Here is a 12,368-nt window from a genome sequence, read left to right as displayed (position 1 = left end):
TATTCCTGCGGAGGGCCAGTTGCTGCAGGATCTCTACCATTGTGTCTGGGCCCTTCTATAGCCCTGAGCTGATGGATGGAGGTCAGTTTTGGAATCCTCAGCTTTGCAGGACTTCCTCTGTATCCTGTGGTTGGTATGTGTTTCTTATGAGTAATGAATAAGCATTGTTAATTAAACAACACAATAGAAGAAAGTTATTGTTTTCCTTCCAGTTACTTATTATTTATATTTTCTAAACATTTATGAGTCCTAGTGTCCCACCAGGGAGCCATAGGACTGGTAGCTGCATTAACATGTTCAATAGTTTCTTCCCCAAAACTACTTATATCCTCCAGCCTTAGCTAAGCTTATAGTATCACTGCTATGTAGTATGTATTTTTTCGGTTGCATTAATCGACAGATTTAGGTTCCATTTCTTCTCTAAATTATCTGTCAATCACAGGCAGCAGGCAGAATATTCAAGTTTTTTTCCTTTTGCTAGATACTTATCTGAAAAATAAAGTTACTCCATCTCTTGTTTGGAAGTCACTACAGGGCAAATGTAAAATCCAGTAAAATCAAAGGAATCTTTTACAACAGGAATTGTTCTGTGCTCAGAACAATAACAACACAAGGAAGGGATTGCATAAGACATAGTGTGGCAAGGATTAGAGTAAGTGAAATGTAGTTAATGAATGTTTATTTATTTGGATCATAGTACCTCTCAAATAAAAAAAAGAGCTTATCTTCAGAAGTGTTTGTACAATATGTACTATAATGTGACACTGATGTTCAGATGGGTGTTTTAGCACTGCAGAAATACTACTAGAAGGATATTATTCTGACTATCTGACTGCCTCCAGTTAGTGAAATTTGGGAGGAGAAACCTTCATGTTTTCTTTCTGCTAGTATGAAGATGGTAATAGGTGGCAAAAGGAATTATTGAATTTCATACTGTTACATAAATAACTAGTTTCTGAATTAAGTTAACTAATTGTACTATAAGCAATATGACTGAACCAGCATGTTCTTAGGTTTGTATCATACTGGCTTATACCATGTTGGCATATATGGCTCATATGGGTGTGTCAGGTTTGGAGCAATTTGTCGTCTCGAAGGTGTACTGTTTTAAAGACTGTTGAAATAACAAATAAAGTTTACATAGAAGATTCACGTGTAGGTTATATTTTAGAACCTAAAGAAAAAAACTGGTGAGAACTTTCCCAAGAGCATTAGTAGTGAAGCAATACAATTTAGAAGATACTGCAATCCTAGAAAAAGCGATGATGGGAGAAAAAAAGGTATTAATAAAAAGAAACAGAATTGCAAAGAAATGGCGGGGGGGGCAGTTGAAAGATTAATAGATAGAAACAGTAGATCGTGGGAGAAAAGAAGAGCTTAAAGATATGGGATGAAGGCCAAAACAAAAGTCACTTCCTGTCTGCAAATGTACTTATTGTTCTTATCCTTTTCTTTCTGTGTTTATAATTTTCTATGGTTTATGCTGAGACCCATTAAGAACATTTCTTTTTTAAACAGTAGACATTTGAAGAGATATTTTTACCCCAAAGAAAGAAAGGACGTTCAGTACACAGTTAATGGTGTATAAAGTCTGTGAAACCATCAGGTTGCCTCATTCCCAGGAGAAGGCAAGCTTTCCGGGTTTCAGTGGCATGCCTCCAGGAAATCGTTCCAGGAGGACACACAATTAGCCCGCAATCTTCCAGAGTGCACGGTGTAACGTGATGCAGTTAAACCAGAAGGGAGTTTTCATCCTTTGACCCTGTGTCAGACATGCCAGTTGAGTAGCTTACCTGAGATCTGTAAGAGAACGTAGGCCATCAGATATCTACCCATGGAAAGGAACATGCAGTAGACATGCACAAAAAATGCCGTTCTGAAACCTGATGGATTTTTGAAGTAACAGAAAAAGTGCTGAGCCAGCTGTTGTAAGTGGCACGATTCAGTGCATTCATATCCTTCTTTCTTTGTGCCAGTCTAAAGTTTAAATAAAATCTTTGCCCTTGCTTACAATGTATAAGAAGGGCATTAAAAGTAGCTCTTTCATTTTAACCACTAACAAGATATTGAGCCCCAGGGAAGGATAGGTTTTTGATAATATCGTTGAAATGCACATCCAGATGATCGTTTTGGGAATAATAGGTTCAGTATAGTGTCTTAAGTCTTTTCACAGTGAAACAGAATAATACTGAATAATTCCTAGACAGAAATACACAGGTAACAGGGGCTCGGAGGGAACCAATGTAACTGGCAGATTGAAAAGGCACAAGCTGAAAACTCAAATGACAATGTAAACCAGTCCCTGCAGCTTAATTAAATAAAACCAATAATACGACTTAAACTTCTTTGAGTTAGAATTACTTTAATAAGGGTGTTAATTACTAGAGGATTAACACTGCTTACATGTGATAATAGATGTGGTCAGTCAGTGAAGGGTGAGAATAATGTTCGTTTAAGAAGCAAAAGAATCTAGCACCGGATTACTCACCAGAAAGGGATAACATTTCAAAGTGGCAAGTAAAATCAGGGGAAGAAGTTTTCAAATTGCAGGAGGCATTAGAGGCTGAACTGGGCCATCATTACTCAGCAAAAGTTCCACGTATATTGGGATCTGTTGGAGCTAAATTGTGAAGAGTAATTATTACAAATGACATACTATGTAGTTTGGAATTTTGCTGTCTTCCAGAGCAATTGTGACAAATAATTTTTCAGATGAAACATTTTATTATCACCTGAGAAATGGGAAGGAAAGGCATATTTTAAAGGAAAAAGATCAACTTCTAAGGAGAATAATTTATTGAATATGTATTTCTTAGGAAAGAAGTAATATTTGACTATTGACATTAAGCAGAAAGGGTTTTTCCTGATATATTTGCAGGCACAGCAGCAGGAGAAGAAAGATCTTTTGCAAAAGTCAACAGAAAACAAATTCTGAGTTGTCTAGGTTTCTTGTTACTGCAGCTTACAGGGCTCGGAAGCCTTTGCTAAACCAAGTTATCTGGGCAAGAAAAACAAAACCAAGTGCTACCAGGATTTTCTATGGGCTGTAGTGTTTGCTAAAACATTTTTAGAGTCATTTGATAGATATGTCAAGCGAACGTCTTGTGGTAGCTGAAGAAGAAAGTGAAGGTTGCCCCAAAAGAAACTTTTGTCTGGTGATTTTGGCTTTGCTTTTAACTTGTCTGTATTTACATTCCTGAGCTACTGATTGTGGAATTCTTTGTCCAGTGGTTCCCAGGTCTACTATAGCTTTCCCTAAGGGATGTAACTTCATCTGCTATGAATGGTGGTTATGCAGCCATACCCTGAATGCACTACTTTGGAAGAAATAACTATCTGTTTACAGTAAACTCATGGTGAGCACATCTGTAAGTGGCTGTGCCTTATGGATTGTGTTGGATTTTTGTTTCTGGATGCAAACAAAATGATGCTGGTTTCTGGCCTGTTCTGTCTTAGATTTCCAAACAAACAAAAAATGTATAGATTAAAAATAATAACATAACTTAATTAATAATACAGATTAAAAAATAATATCGATTTTAAAATAATTAGGCTGTTGTGTTGAAACAAACTATTTTCCCCGGCTGCTGTAAGAACCACAGGTTACCTCGGTGGAGATGATGTGTTTCATAACTCACATTCTGCTACTGACTCGCTAATTCCCAGTGGCCAGGTTGGCAGCTTCCTGGGTCAGTTCTGTGAGCTCCAGCTTCAGAAGAAAGCTGAAATCCTCACCTCCTCTGTGAGCACAAGGCTGATGCTGTGGAGCTGTGCCCGTAGGCATCAGGTTACATCTGCAAGCCAGGGCTGTGTATCTAAAACTCCTTCCTACAGTACTAGAAATAATCAGACTTAAATAAAAACTTGGAGTTGTAATTACACCTGAGCAAACCACTATGGATGTTTAGTTCCAGGGTGCAGCAGCCTGACTTTATAGATTAGAAGTGCATGTATACAAGGACAGTTTGCATTAGTTCAAAAAAGCATTTGGCAGATAATGACTTTTCGTTGTATAGTATATATGCTGACTTCTGGTGAGACTTGCAAGCATCTGGAGTTACTTGCATGGATATGGCTAACTAAGTATTAAATATGACAGATGGGACAACAGTTTTCAATTCCAGAACACAGTATGGGAGTTGAAGCAAACATGTCTTATGTTTAAATTTTATTCCAGTTACACCAAGTTAGATGATTTTGAATTAGTCCCATCTTCATAGAAGGGGTTTAAAATCTAATTTTAACCATAGATTTTGAAATTTTTGAATACGTCTTTTTAATGAAACACCTCACAGATTTTTACAGAAAAGATTGAGACAAATGATAGTTTTAATTCCCAAGAAACTTATTTTGTGCATTATTCTGTAGATGAGCAAATAGTTTAAAGCAAGCCTGTCATAAGTCTCATGCAGTTGAAAAAACTGCTTGTAGAAAATTTAAATCTAAACAAACTGTAAAAATTGTCTTTTCTGTTAATAATGTTTTTGGCAAATGTCAATTTTTAAGTACTATTGGCAAACCTGTGTTAAAAAAAAAAACAACCAAACCCAGAAGCCATGAAGCAATGAAAATGTCAGCTTAAATTTAACTGTACGGTATTAAATGCTTCATAATTTTAACAACTAAAACTGTATTTCCAAAGTCCCATTGTGGTCAGAGGCAGATGTCGTGTTTTGGGGGGCTGCACTTGTCACCCCTGCGTGCTGTTTGAGCGTGTATGCCTCTGCGTCAGAAGCCCAAAAACAAACAAAAAAAAAGGTGAATGACCATTGCATAATACACAATTTTTAATCCACACAGATTTTACCATTGACATAGTTTTATGCTTTGTCTAAAGGGACTTCATGTACGGGCCAACGGGCTTGACAGGAGCAATTTGGCCAGAGCCCGTGCCCTCTGGAGCCTGACTGTCTGCCAGGCTCCTGCCTTTCAAACTCTTCCCTGTTTCTGGACTCAAAAGACAATTCTTTTGCTAGTAGTCCAGCTTACTCTTTAATGATGAACAACAACGTACTTCATAATAAACATTTGCACTGTAATTAAACAAATCTTCTTTGAAGAGGTATTACATGTTGCTGTATTGTCTATTGCATAGGGCCTAGCTATTTATGTTTACCTCAATGACTATTTTTCAGTGACTTTCTTCAGATGTTACCTCTTGGGCTGCTTGAAGTTTTAATGGGAATTGTAAAAATTACACATTGTGAGTGTTTTTCTGGTTATAGTAACAGCAACAATCTTGTTCACATGACTTCAAAAGCAAGCATTTTATTTTGTAGGCAGGCCTAAGTTCATTTGAAGTACCAAAGGATAAAAAAATCTCTTTGGGCTTTCTTATAATTATAACAAGACCAGGCATCTCTCAGGGTGTACCTCAAGGTCCAGATTTTAGGAAAGAATTCTGCTCTTTGGGAGAACTTAGGTTAGAAGGAATTTATTTGAATACAAATAACTTCTGTTTTTTCTTAACATAACAACAATTCTCAGTGGTTCGGCTGTCGTAACCTCTGAGTTTATACATTGTAGACTTATGAATGTGGTAAAGATTGTATCCCAACGTTAAAGATGGTGACAGATATGAGTTTCATTTATAAATTTGAAACAGATGGAAGCATTTAAATGTAAAACTCGTTCTTGTGAACATTTAAATGTCCCAAATTTAGGCACAATTTCTAAATGCATAGTGCTTATAAAGAGGAGGGGAAAAAAAAAAAAAAAAGGCACGTTTTAATGCGGTGGCTTAAAAAACGAAAGACGCTGCCTTTCTAAAACAAACTATCCTTCCTTTGAAAAGCCAGGGCTCAGTTTTCAAAGCATTGCCTAGGAATTTACCCTGCGACCCCCATTGACACTAATGGGAATTGCATAGCTGAGTCCCCATAACATCACTTTGAAAATGCATTTGTTATACCAATACAGAAAAAGGGTAGCATAAACTATAGGGAGACATTCGCAGATCAAGAGATCAATTTACACTTTGAAATACGAGACAAATGTGTGTTATTCCAGTTATGTGATCAGTAGGGGGGATTTTAAAATTCACCACATTCACAAAATAAGTCACCAGGAGTAAATAAAACAAAATATTTTGGCAAGTGGCAAGCAGACTTGCTAACCAGGCTAACAAGATGTTTGTCAGTAGTAACAAACACCTACTGATTAAGTGGTAACTGTATTGGGTCAATATGGTGTTATTCTACAGTTAGCAAACTCTCTCTTTTTCCCTTGTAATTTGGATATATTGAGATCTATATTTTAAATACTTCTGTTGATCCTTAACGACCAGGAAATGTTTAGAGTGAACAAGACTTATCTTTGTCCAGTTCTGATGCTGGTTCTTCACATTTTAGTTCCAATCTAGTAAGTGCTTTCATAGCGTACGTGCTTTGATAAACAGGGTTATAACATTTAGTGAACTAGTGGAGGTATTATCTTCATGTTCATGCAGGATTTTTCGATTAGTTCATTGAAAATAAGCGTATACCTGTGTAATGTATGTTCATGTGTAGTTGTGCAAGAAAAGTAAGAAGAGACTAAAAAGATATTGTCACTGCTGTGTAGCTGTGTTACTGCAGTGCCCATGAGTCCCAGTCGTGGACCATGGCCCCATTATGCTGGGCAGAGTATAAATAAGGGTTTTAACAAAAGGAAGACAGCACTGCCTCAGAGTTCACAAACTGATGAGATTATAGCTCCACTGAAAGGTTAACGTTATGTCAGAAATTATGAAACAACAATGATTCTGGTTGACAGGCTTCCTGTTTGGTCATGAAACCCGTTTGTTCTTTGGAATATGAGGTGTGTGTAGATACAGGCTGAGCTCCTTGGGGTGGGAAATGTTGATAAGTGGGACATTTGTGAGTCACTTTTGTGAGTTTACCATGTTTAGAATTAAAAAGTCCCTTTTGTCTTTGAAGCTTTTTAGCTCCAAACCTCAATAAAAAATAGTGATAATTGAAATATTAATGTATTTGCTATTCCCTTTATCTTCATTGTTTAAATGATCCATAGCTAACAACAGTCGTGGGGCCTTTTTTCTAGGCCAAAGCAACACATCGTCAAGGAAAAAAACTGTTAATTCTGTACTCTTCCCTAAGAAAAGGCTGGGTGTAGCTTGCAGTTGTATATGCTTGGCACTGTTCATTTCCCAGAAGAGTTCACCAGTATTCTAGGCTTTGGGATTTTTTTAATTAAAGAGGTCAAAATCCATTATATCAAAATTTCAAAGAATTTACCAATTAGCTGTAGTCCGTGATGCTCAGCAGGTGGCTTTTATACTATTAAAGGGAGATTGTTTCCATCTCTGATCAAAGCAAAAACAAAACAAAGGAAAATATATAATATTTTGCTGTACACAATGCAAACCACATGCTCTGTAACTTATAGGTGAAAACTGTACGTGAGAGACTGTTGAGTCATACCATTTCAAGAAAAAAATTCTATGTATTTTCACACTGTTCCTCATGAGGATTTTAATGGTAATGTCTAAATCTGTTTAGATCACTGATTAGCTGAGAAGATTAGACAGCTTGCTACTTCCTGTAATGAGGATTTTAGCAACTTCTTAAATGTGCATTTTTACTTCTACTTTTAAATTTAAAAAAAAATACTGAAATTGCTAGAAGTGAAATTGGAAAAAGCTGAGCATGCTGTAATGTTGCAAGGTGCAAAAAAGTTCCAATTTGCACTTTTCAATGAATCTAAACTTCCCCGATTTTTGCCTACTTAAAAGAATGTTTGTGACCTTTTGACCCTTTTGTTATCCCTTACTCAGAAAGGCCTTTATTCTGTAAGGCTTAGGTATAAAAAAATAAAAAGAGCGTTAATGGCATAACAGTCCTTTCTGATCACCCTGTGTAAGATGTTTATGCAAAGTGTCAATAGAAGCAATTGGCCTAACAGTGTGACAACCTGCTTTGCTTGGAAATGGGCTAATCTCCTGTTTGGGTTATCCAGAGGTCAGGTAAGGATTTTTTTGCGCTCCCCATAGTGTGTGGGTACATAACCTGCAAACACTACAGGGCAGAAATCAGAAGCAACTGAGCCCAAGAATGCCACGAAGCATTTTTTTGTTGTTGTTTAAATCGTGCCCTTTTTGATTTTCCTGGTTTTTTTTTTCCCTCAGCCTTCTTTTAATTTTTTTTGCTTCCAGGTCCCATCCCAGAGAATCCACTTGAGCACATAACACTTAATGTCGAGAGGGACCCTACCAATATCTTTATCTCCTGCTTCACTTAGTTGGTGGTTTGGGTTTTGATTTTTTTGTTGTTTAGCTGTTTTGTTTTGTTTTTTTTTCAAACAGGCATCATCCCACTCTTTTTTTGAAGTTCATGTGGAAACCTACTTTAAGTCCCAGTCTTTGAGGGCTGCCCCTGTTGCCCTGTCACAGCAGGCTGGAACTCAATAAGCGCTCAGGCAAGCATAGCGGGCCAGGCAATGGGCCTTGGCGGGCTGCATGCTGTGAACTCCTGCCTCACTGAATCAGCTTCTGTGTGTTTTTATAACTGCCTTTTTTTTCCCTGTTAATTATGCCCCAAGGCTGTGGAAAGACAGCATTTATCTGTTTCAACAGACTAAGCAGCAAGTGTTCTGACATGTTTATCAGGCAAATTGTACCTGACAAAAGGTAATTACACATGCAATCAGGTCCAGAAGGAACTGGGTGATTAGGGGTTAATAAACTGTTTAGCGTGGAAATATTCCGCTTGTGAGCAAGGAGAGTGGGCCAGAAGGACATAACTGACAGTGATACCTTAAAAGAATTACCCTCTTTTTTGATGGAATATTTGACTTTACAGAAAGGTAAGGAGGATATGAAGTGTACAACTCATAATTTTTATCTTCTGCTCCTGAGTCACTGGTGCCTATTGTCCAGCCAAAGCTATTTGCTGACACGCAACTTCAAAAGAGGTAACAGTACCATTCCAACATGTCCTGAGCTACCTTGATAATTTACAATTAGGATTTTTGCAGTATAACCAACACAACTGGTGTTGTCTAATGGACACTGTCCCTATTTCCTTCTGCAAAATCCTCATCTCTTCCTGTCCCTGCTGCTGTGTTGACTCTGTGCATAGCTAGTTCCCAAAGTTGCATTCTCTTCCAAGATTATTCCTGACAGTTGCCCAAAACTAAAAAGGAAAGGGCATCTGTATGATATTTGAGGATGTGACAAGAGGCTCAAACGGCATTGAAAGGGCCGGATGGTCGATTCCAGCAGTTCCCAGTGCACAGAATTCTCACATAATTACAAGATGGCCTAAATACAGGACCATGGCTGAGCTGCTCAGGACTTTAGGTAATATAAGACAAAGCTTTACTGAGTAATGGCTACCAGTGATTTTTATCCGAACATGGCCATATCATCTAGATATTGCAAAAAAGTGAGGCTACTTACGCTGAATAGGTGCAAGTGCCCTGTTTGAAACCAGAATTCATTCCCTAAAAGCTTAATAACTTTTTCATCCACCTATAGCATCAATATTGTAATCTTTTGTGTTAACCAAACCTGCTAGCTGTTAAGGTCTTAAAGTAGGACTTCTTTTAGGCAAAAATTAGTTTAGTATGTTTTACAATAAAATTGTTGTGTTTAAATTAAAAGTCTTATAATTAAAAATAGCAATGATATCTTTATAATGTATGATATTACTATAGCCTTTTATGTAAGTATATATAAACACTTGTTTTTCCCAAGTGGTGTTTATTTTGAGCAGAAAGAGCTAATGTTAGACATAAAAGGCATTTAGAAAATACGTAGACATCAACAAATGTTAGAAAATAAATCATTGTAGGGTGTCCTTCAAAGCACAAGTGCAGAACAGCAACCAGAGGCTTAAGTTATCCATGTTAGAAGTATATATATGACTTGATGGTTTGAGAAGGCAGCATTGTTTCATACACAGTAAAAGGAACATGCTGCTCTCTGCTCATGATGCCTGGTGGTTCCAAGATGTTGGATAAAGTTTTGCTTTCTATCCCACCTTCTGAAGAGGCAAATCCTCTAAATAAAGCAGAAGTGTATGCCCTATCTATCTTGTAAATGCAAGTAAGTGGACGGAGGGTCTGTTGGGCATTCTGTCTGGTATGTTGGAAAGGATAAAGCTTGTTTGTTTTGGTGTTGTTTTGGTTTTTTTTGGTTACAACTCAGACAGATGCACACCTCTCTGCAAATTATTCCTAGTCAGAAAGGCTTCCCTTGCTTCTAGAGAAGCATACACTGCTTCATTATAAAATTCACAGGTATAGCATTGCCTGTCTTAGCTTGTTATTTTTCATGGTTGTTAGGGAGTAGAGTAAAATAATGCCATTGTTCTTGCATAATAGAGTACATGTATGTAGTTTATTAGGTGTTTCACAGTGTTTCAGCTGCGTGATAAGCTGGTTCTGACAGAGCATCCGTGGGCAGCTTCTCAGGTGGGGCCAAGTGGCTGAGTAACAACTAGTGGTCTGCACTGCCTCCCGACGCCGAGAGCCAGGGGAGAGGTTGCCTTTCTGGCCCATTTTTAAGTATTCCCCACACACACTAACTTTAGAAAAATGCGTGTGCAAAATAAATGTTTTTCCTATTGTAATTTCAAGGCAAACTGCACATTCTGACCTTGAAGTCCCAGCCAGCAGTCCAGCGTGATGTGCTATACTGTATGGGTTTTGATTGGTATTTGAGGCAGGGAAGTATTTATTGCCAGACCTACTCTGTGCATATATTTCTCTTACTACAGTGTATGTCAGCATGGACCATTCCTTGCTAGACAATGTGTCTCATTTTCAGTTACTGTCTTTATAATAGCAACAATTTTAGTGGTTAACATAGTCGTAGGGAAATGCTGGCTTAATTTGGCCTTAAATAGGTTGATTCTAGTTGCCACAATAAGAACTACTGTCACAGAACCAGCAAATTCTCCTGTACTTCATACTTCACAACTGAGGAGACACGAAGCAATCTAATCCGAATTTAAATCCCCTAAATGTGAGGAGCTTTTAAATTGTAGCTTGGTAGTCTTTTTGGCAAAATTAACATTTTTATTATTAGACTTGCCCTTGAGACAATTTTTCCACATTAGTAGTAATCACAGTATTTAAAACTGAAGATATTTACAACCTTCTTTTATTTCAGTAGAACTTAATGTACCCCATATTTTATATCTCTGTAGTATGAGTCACGTCACATGTCAAGCCAAAACCACGAAGTATTTCCATTGTATCTTTAACCTGAGTAACACCACCAAAGGCTGTTCCCTCTCCTTGTGGCTTTGCACACACCTAGTCACTGTCACGTTATAATATCCTTTTAATATGCATCTATTGTGAATGAAAATACAGCAAAAATAGAGGGGAAAAGCTGGTGTGTTTTTTTCCTCCTCTTTTGAAGAGTTGGCCAGGTTTTCCTGATAAATTTTGTGCAGCTATATGATTGCGTGAAAGACCCAGACTTTTTGCATCTTCATGTTCTCCTATTTCTAATAACCTTAGGTATGAATTTCAAGATAACTTTATTCTTTACTAAAATAAAAACAATCTACCAAAGGATTAGGTAGGCCAGTGCTTCATTATCAGTTTTGTCTTTCAAGAGTGTGTTCAAATCACATGAAGTAGCCCAAGTATTTTTCTGCATATTTGAATGGATGGACTATCATCCAGATGATCTGCCTGTGGCAAAGACAGTCCCACTTTAATAGAGGTCTTTCTATACAAGGACGAGGAATTAAAGTGCTTCATTTAAGTAAAGCACACATTTTTGCCCCAAAAGGCAGTGTAAATCAGAAAGGAACAGTAGCAGAAGTTGAAGCAGATTTGTAGGGTGGATACCTCAGCAGCATGGCTGCAGGAGTGAAGGTGAATTTGGGGTTGTGCTTAAGGAAAGCTTTGTACAGATGAAGTTATTTCCTATACATGTGTGGTGGTCCCGGGACCAGCAGCTCATTTCTGCTAGACTGTCCTGGCTGCTGTTGGCTGCTTGCCAACCTGCTCCCCTCGCAGAGTGCCTGCATTGACTGTACAGCCGCCAAGTGCCAAGTTCATGCAGGTAACGTGAACGGCCAGGACACAGATCCGAAGAGCTGCTCACCAGGCAGCTCTTTGCCCGCCCACAGCGTACAGTACGTGCTGTCAAAGCCCATTACGGCCAGCGATGGGCCACAGCACAGAACTGCAGCTGTGCGGGGGACAAAATGCACGATGCATGACTGTGCACAGCAGCAGTCAGGTCTCCAGCAGTGTCTGCAACATTTTTACTGTCGCATTTACTCCATCAGCAGAGCACGTTTGTCACACTGCAGTTCCTGAACATGTGCACAGAAGGAAAGAAAGGAGCTACGACTGAGTGGCATGTGTCATTTGTTTGCATATCTCTGGTCCTTTGTGTTACCTGC

Source organism: Merops nubicus, unplaced genomic scaffold, assembly GCF_000691845.1.
Source record: "Merops nubicus isolate BGI_N331 unplaced genomic scaffold, ASM69184v1 scaffold39260, whole genome shotgun sequence".
Lineage (NCBI taxonomy): Eukaryota > Metazoa > Chordata > Aves > Coraciiformes > Meropidae > Merops > Merops nubicus.
Note: the sequence above shows the minus strand (reverse complement) of the source record.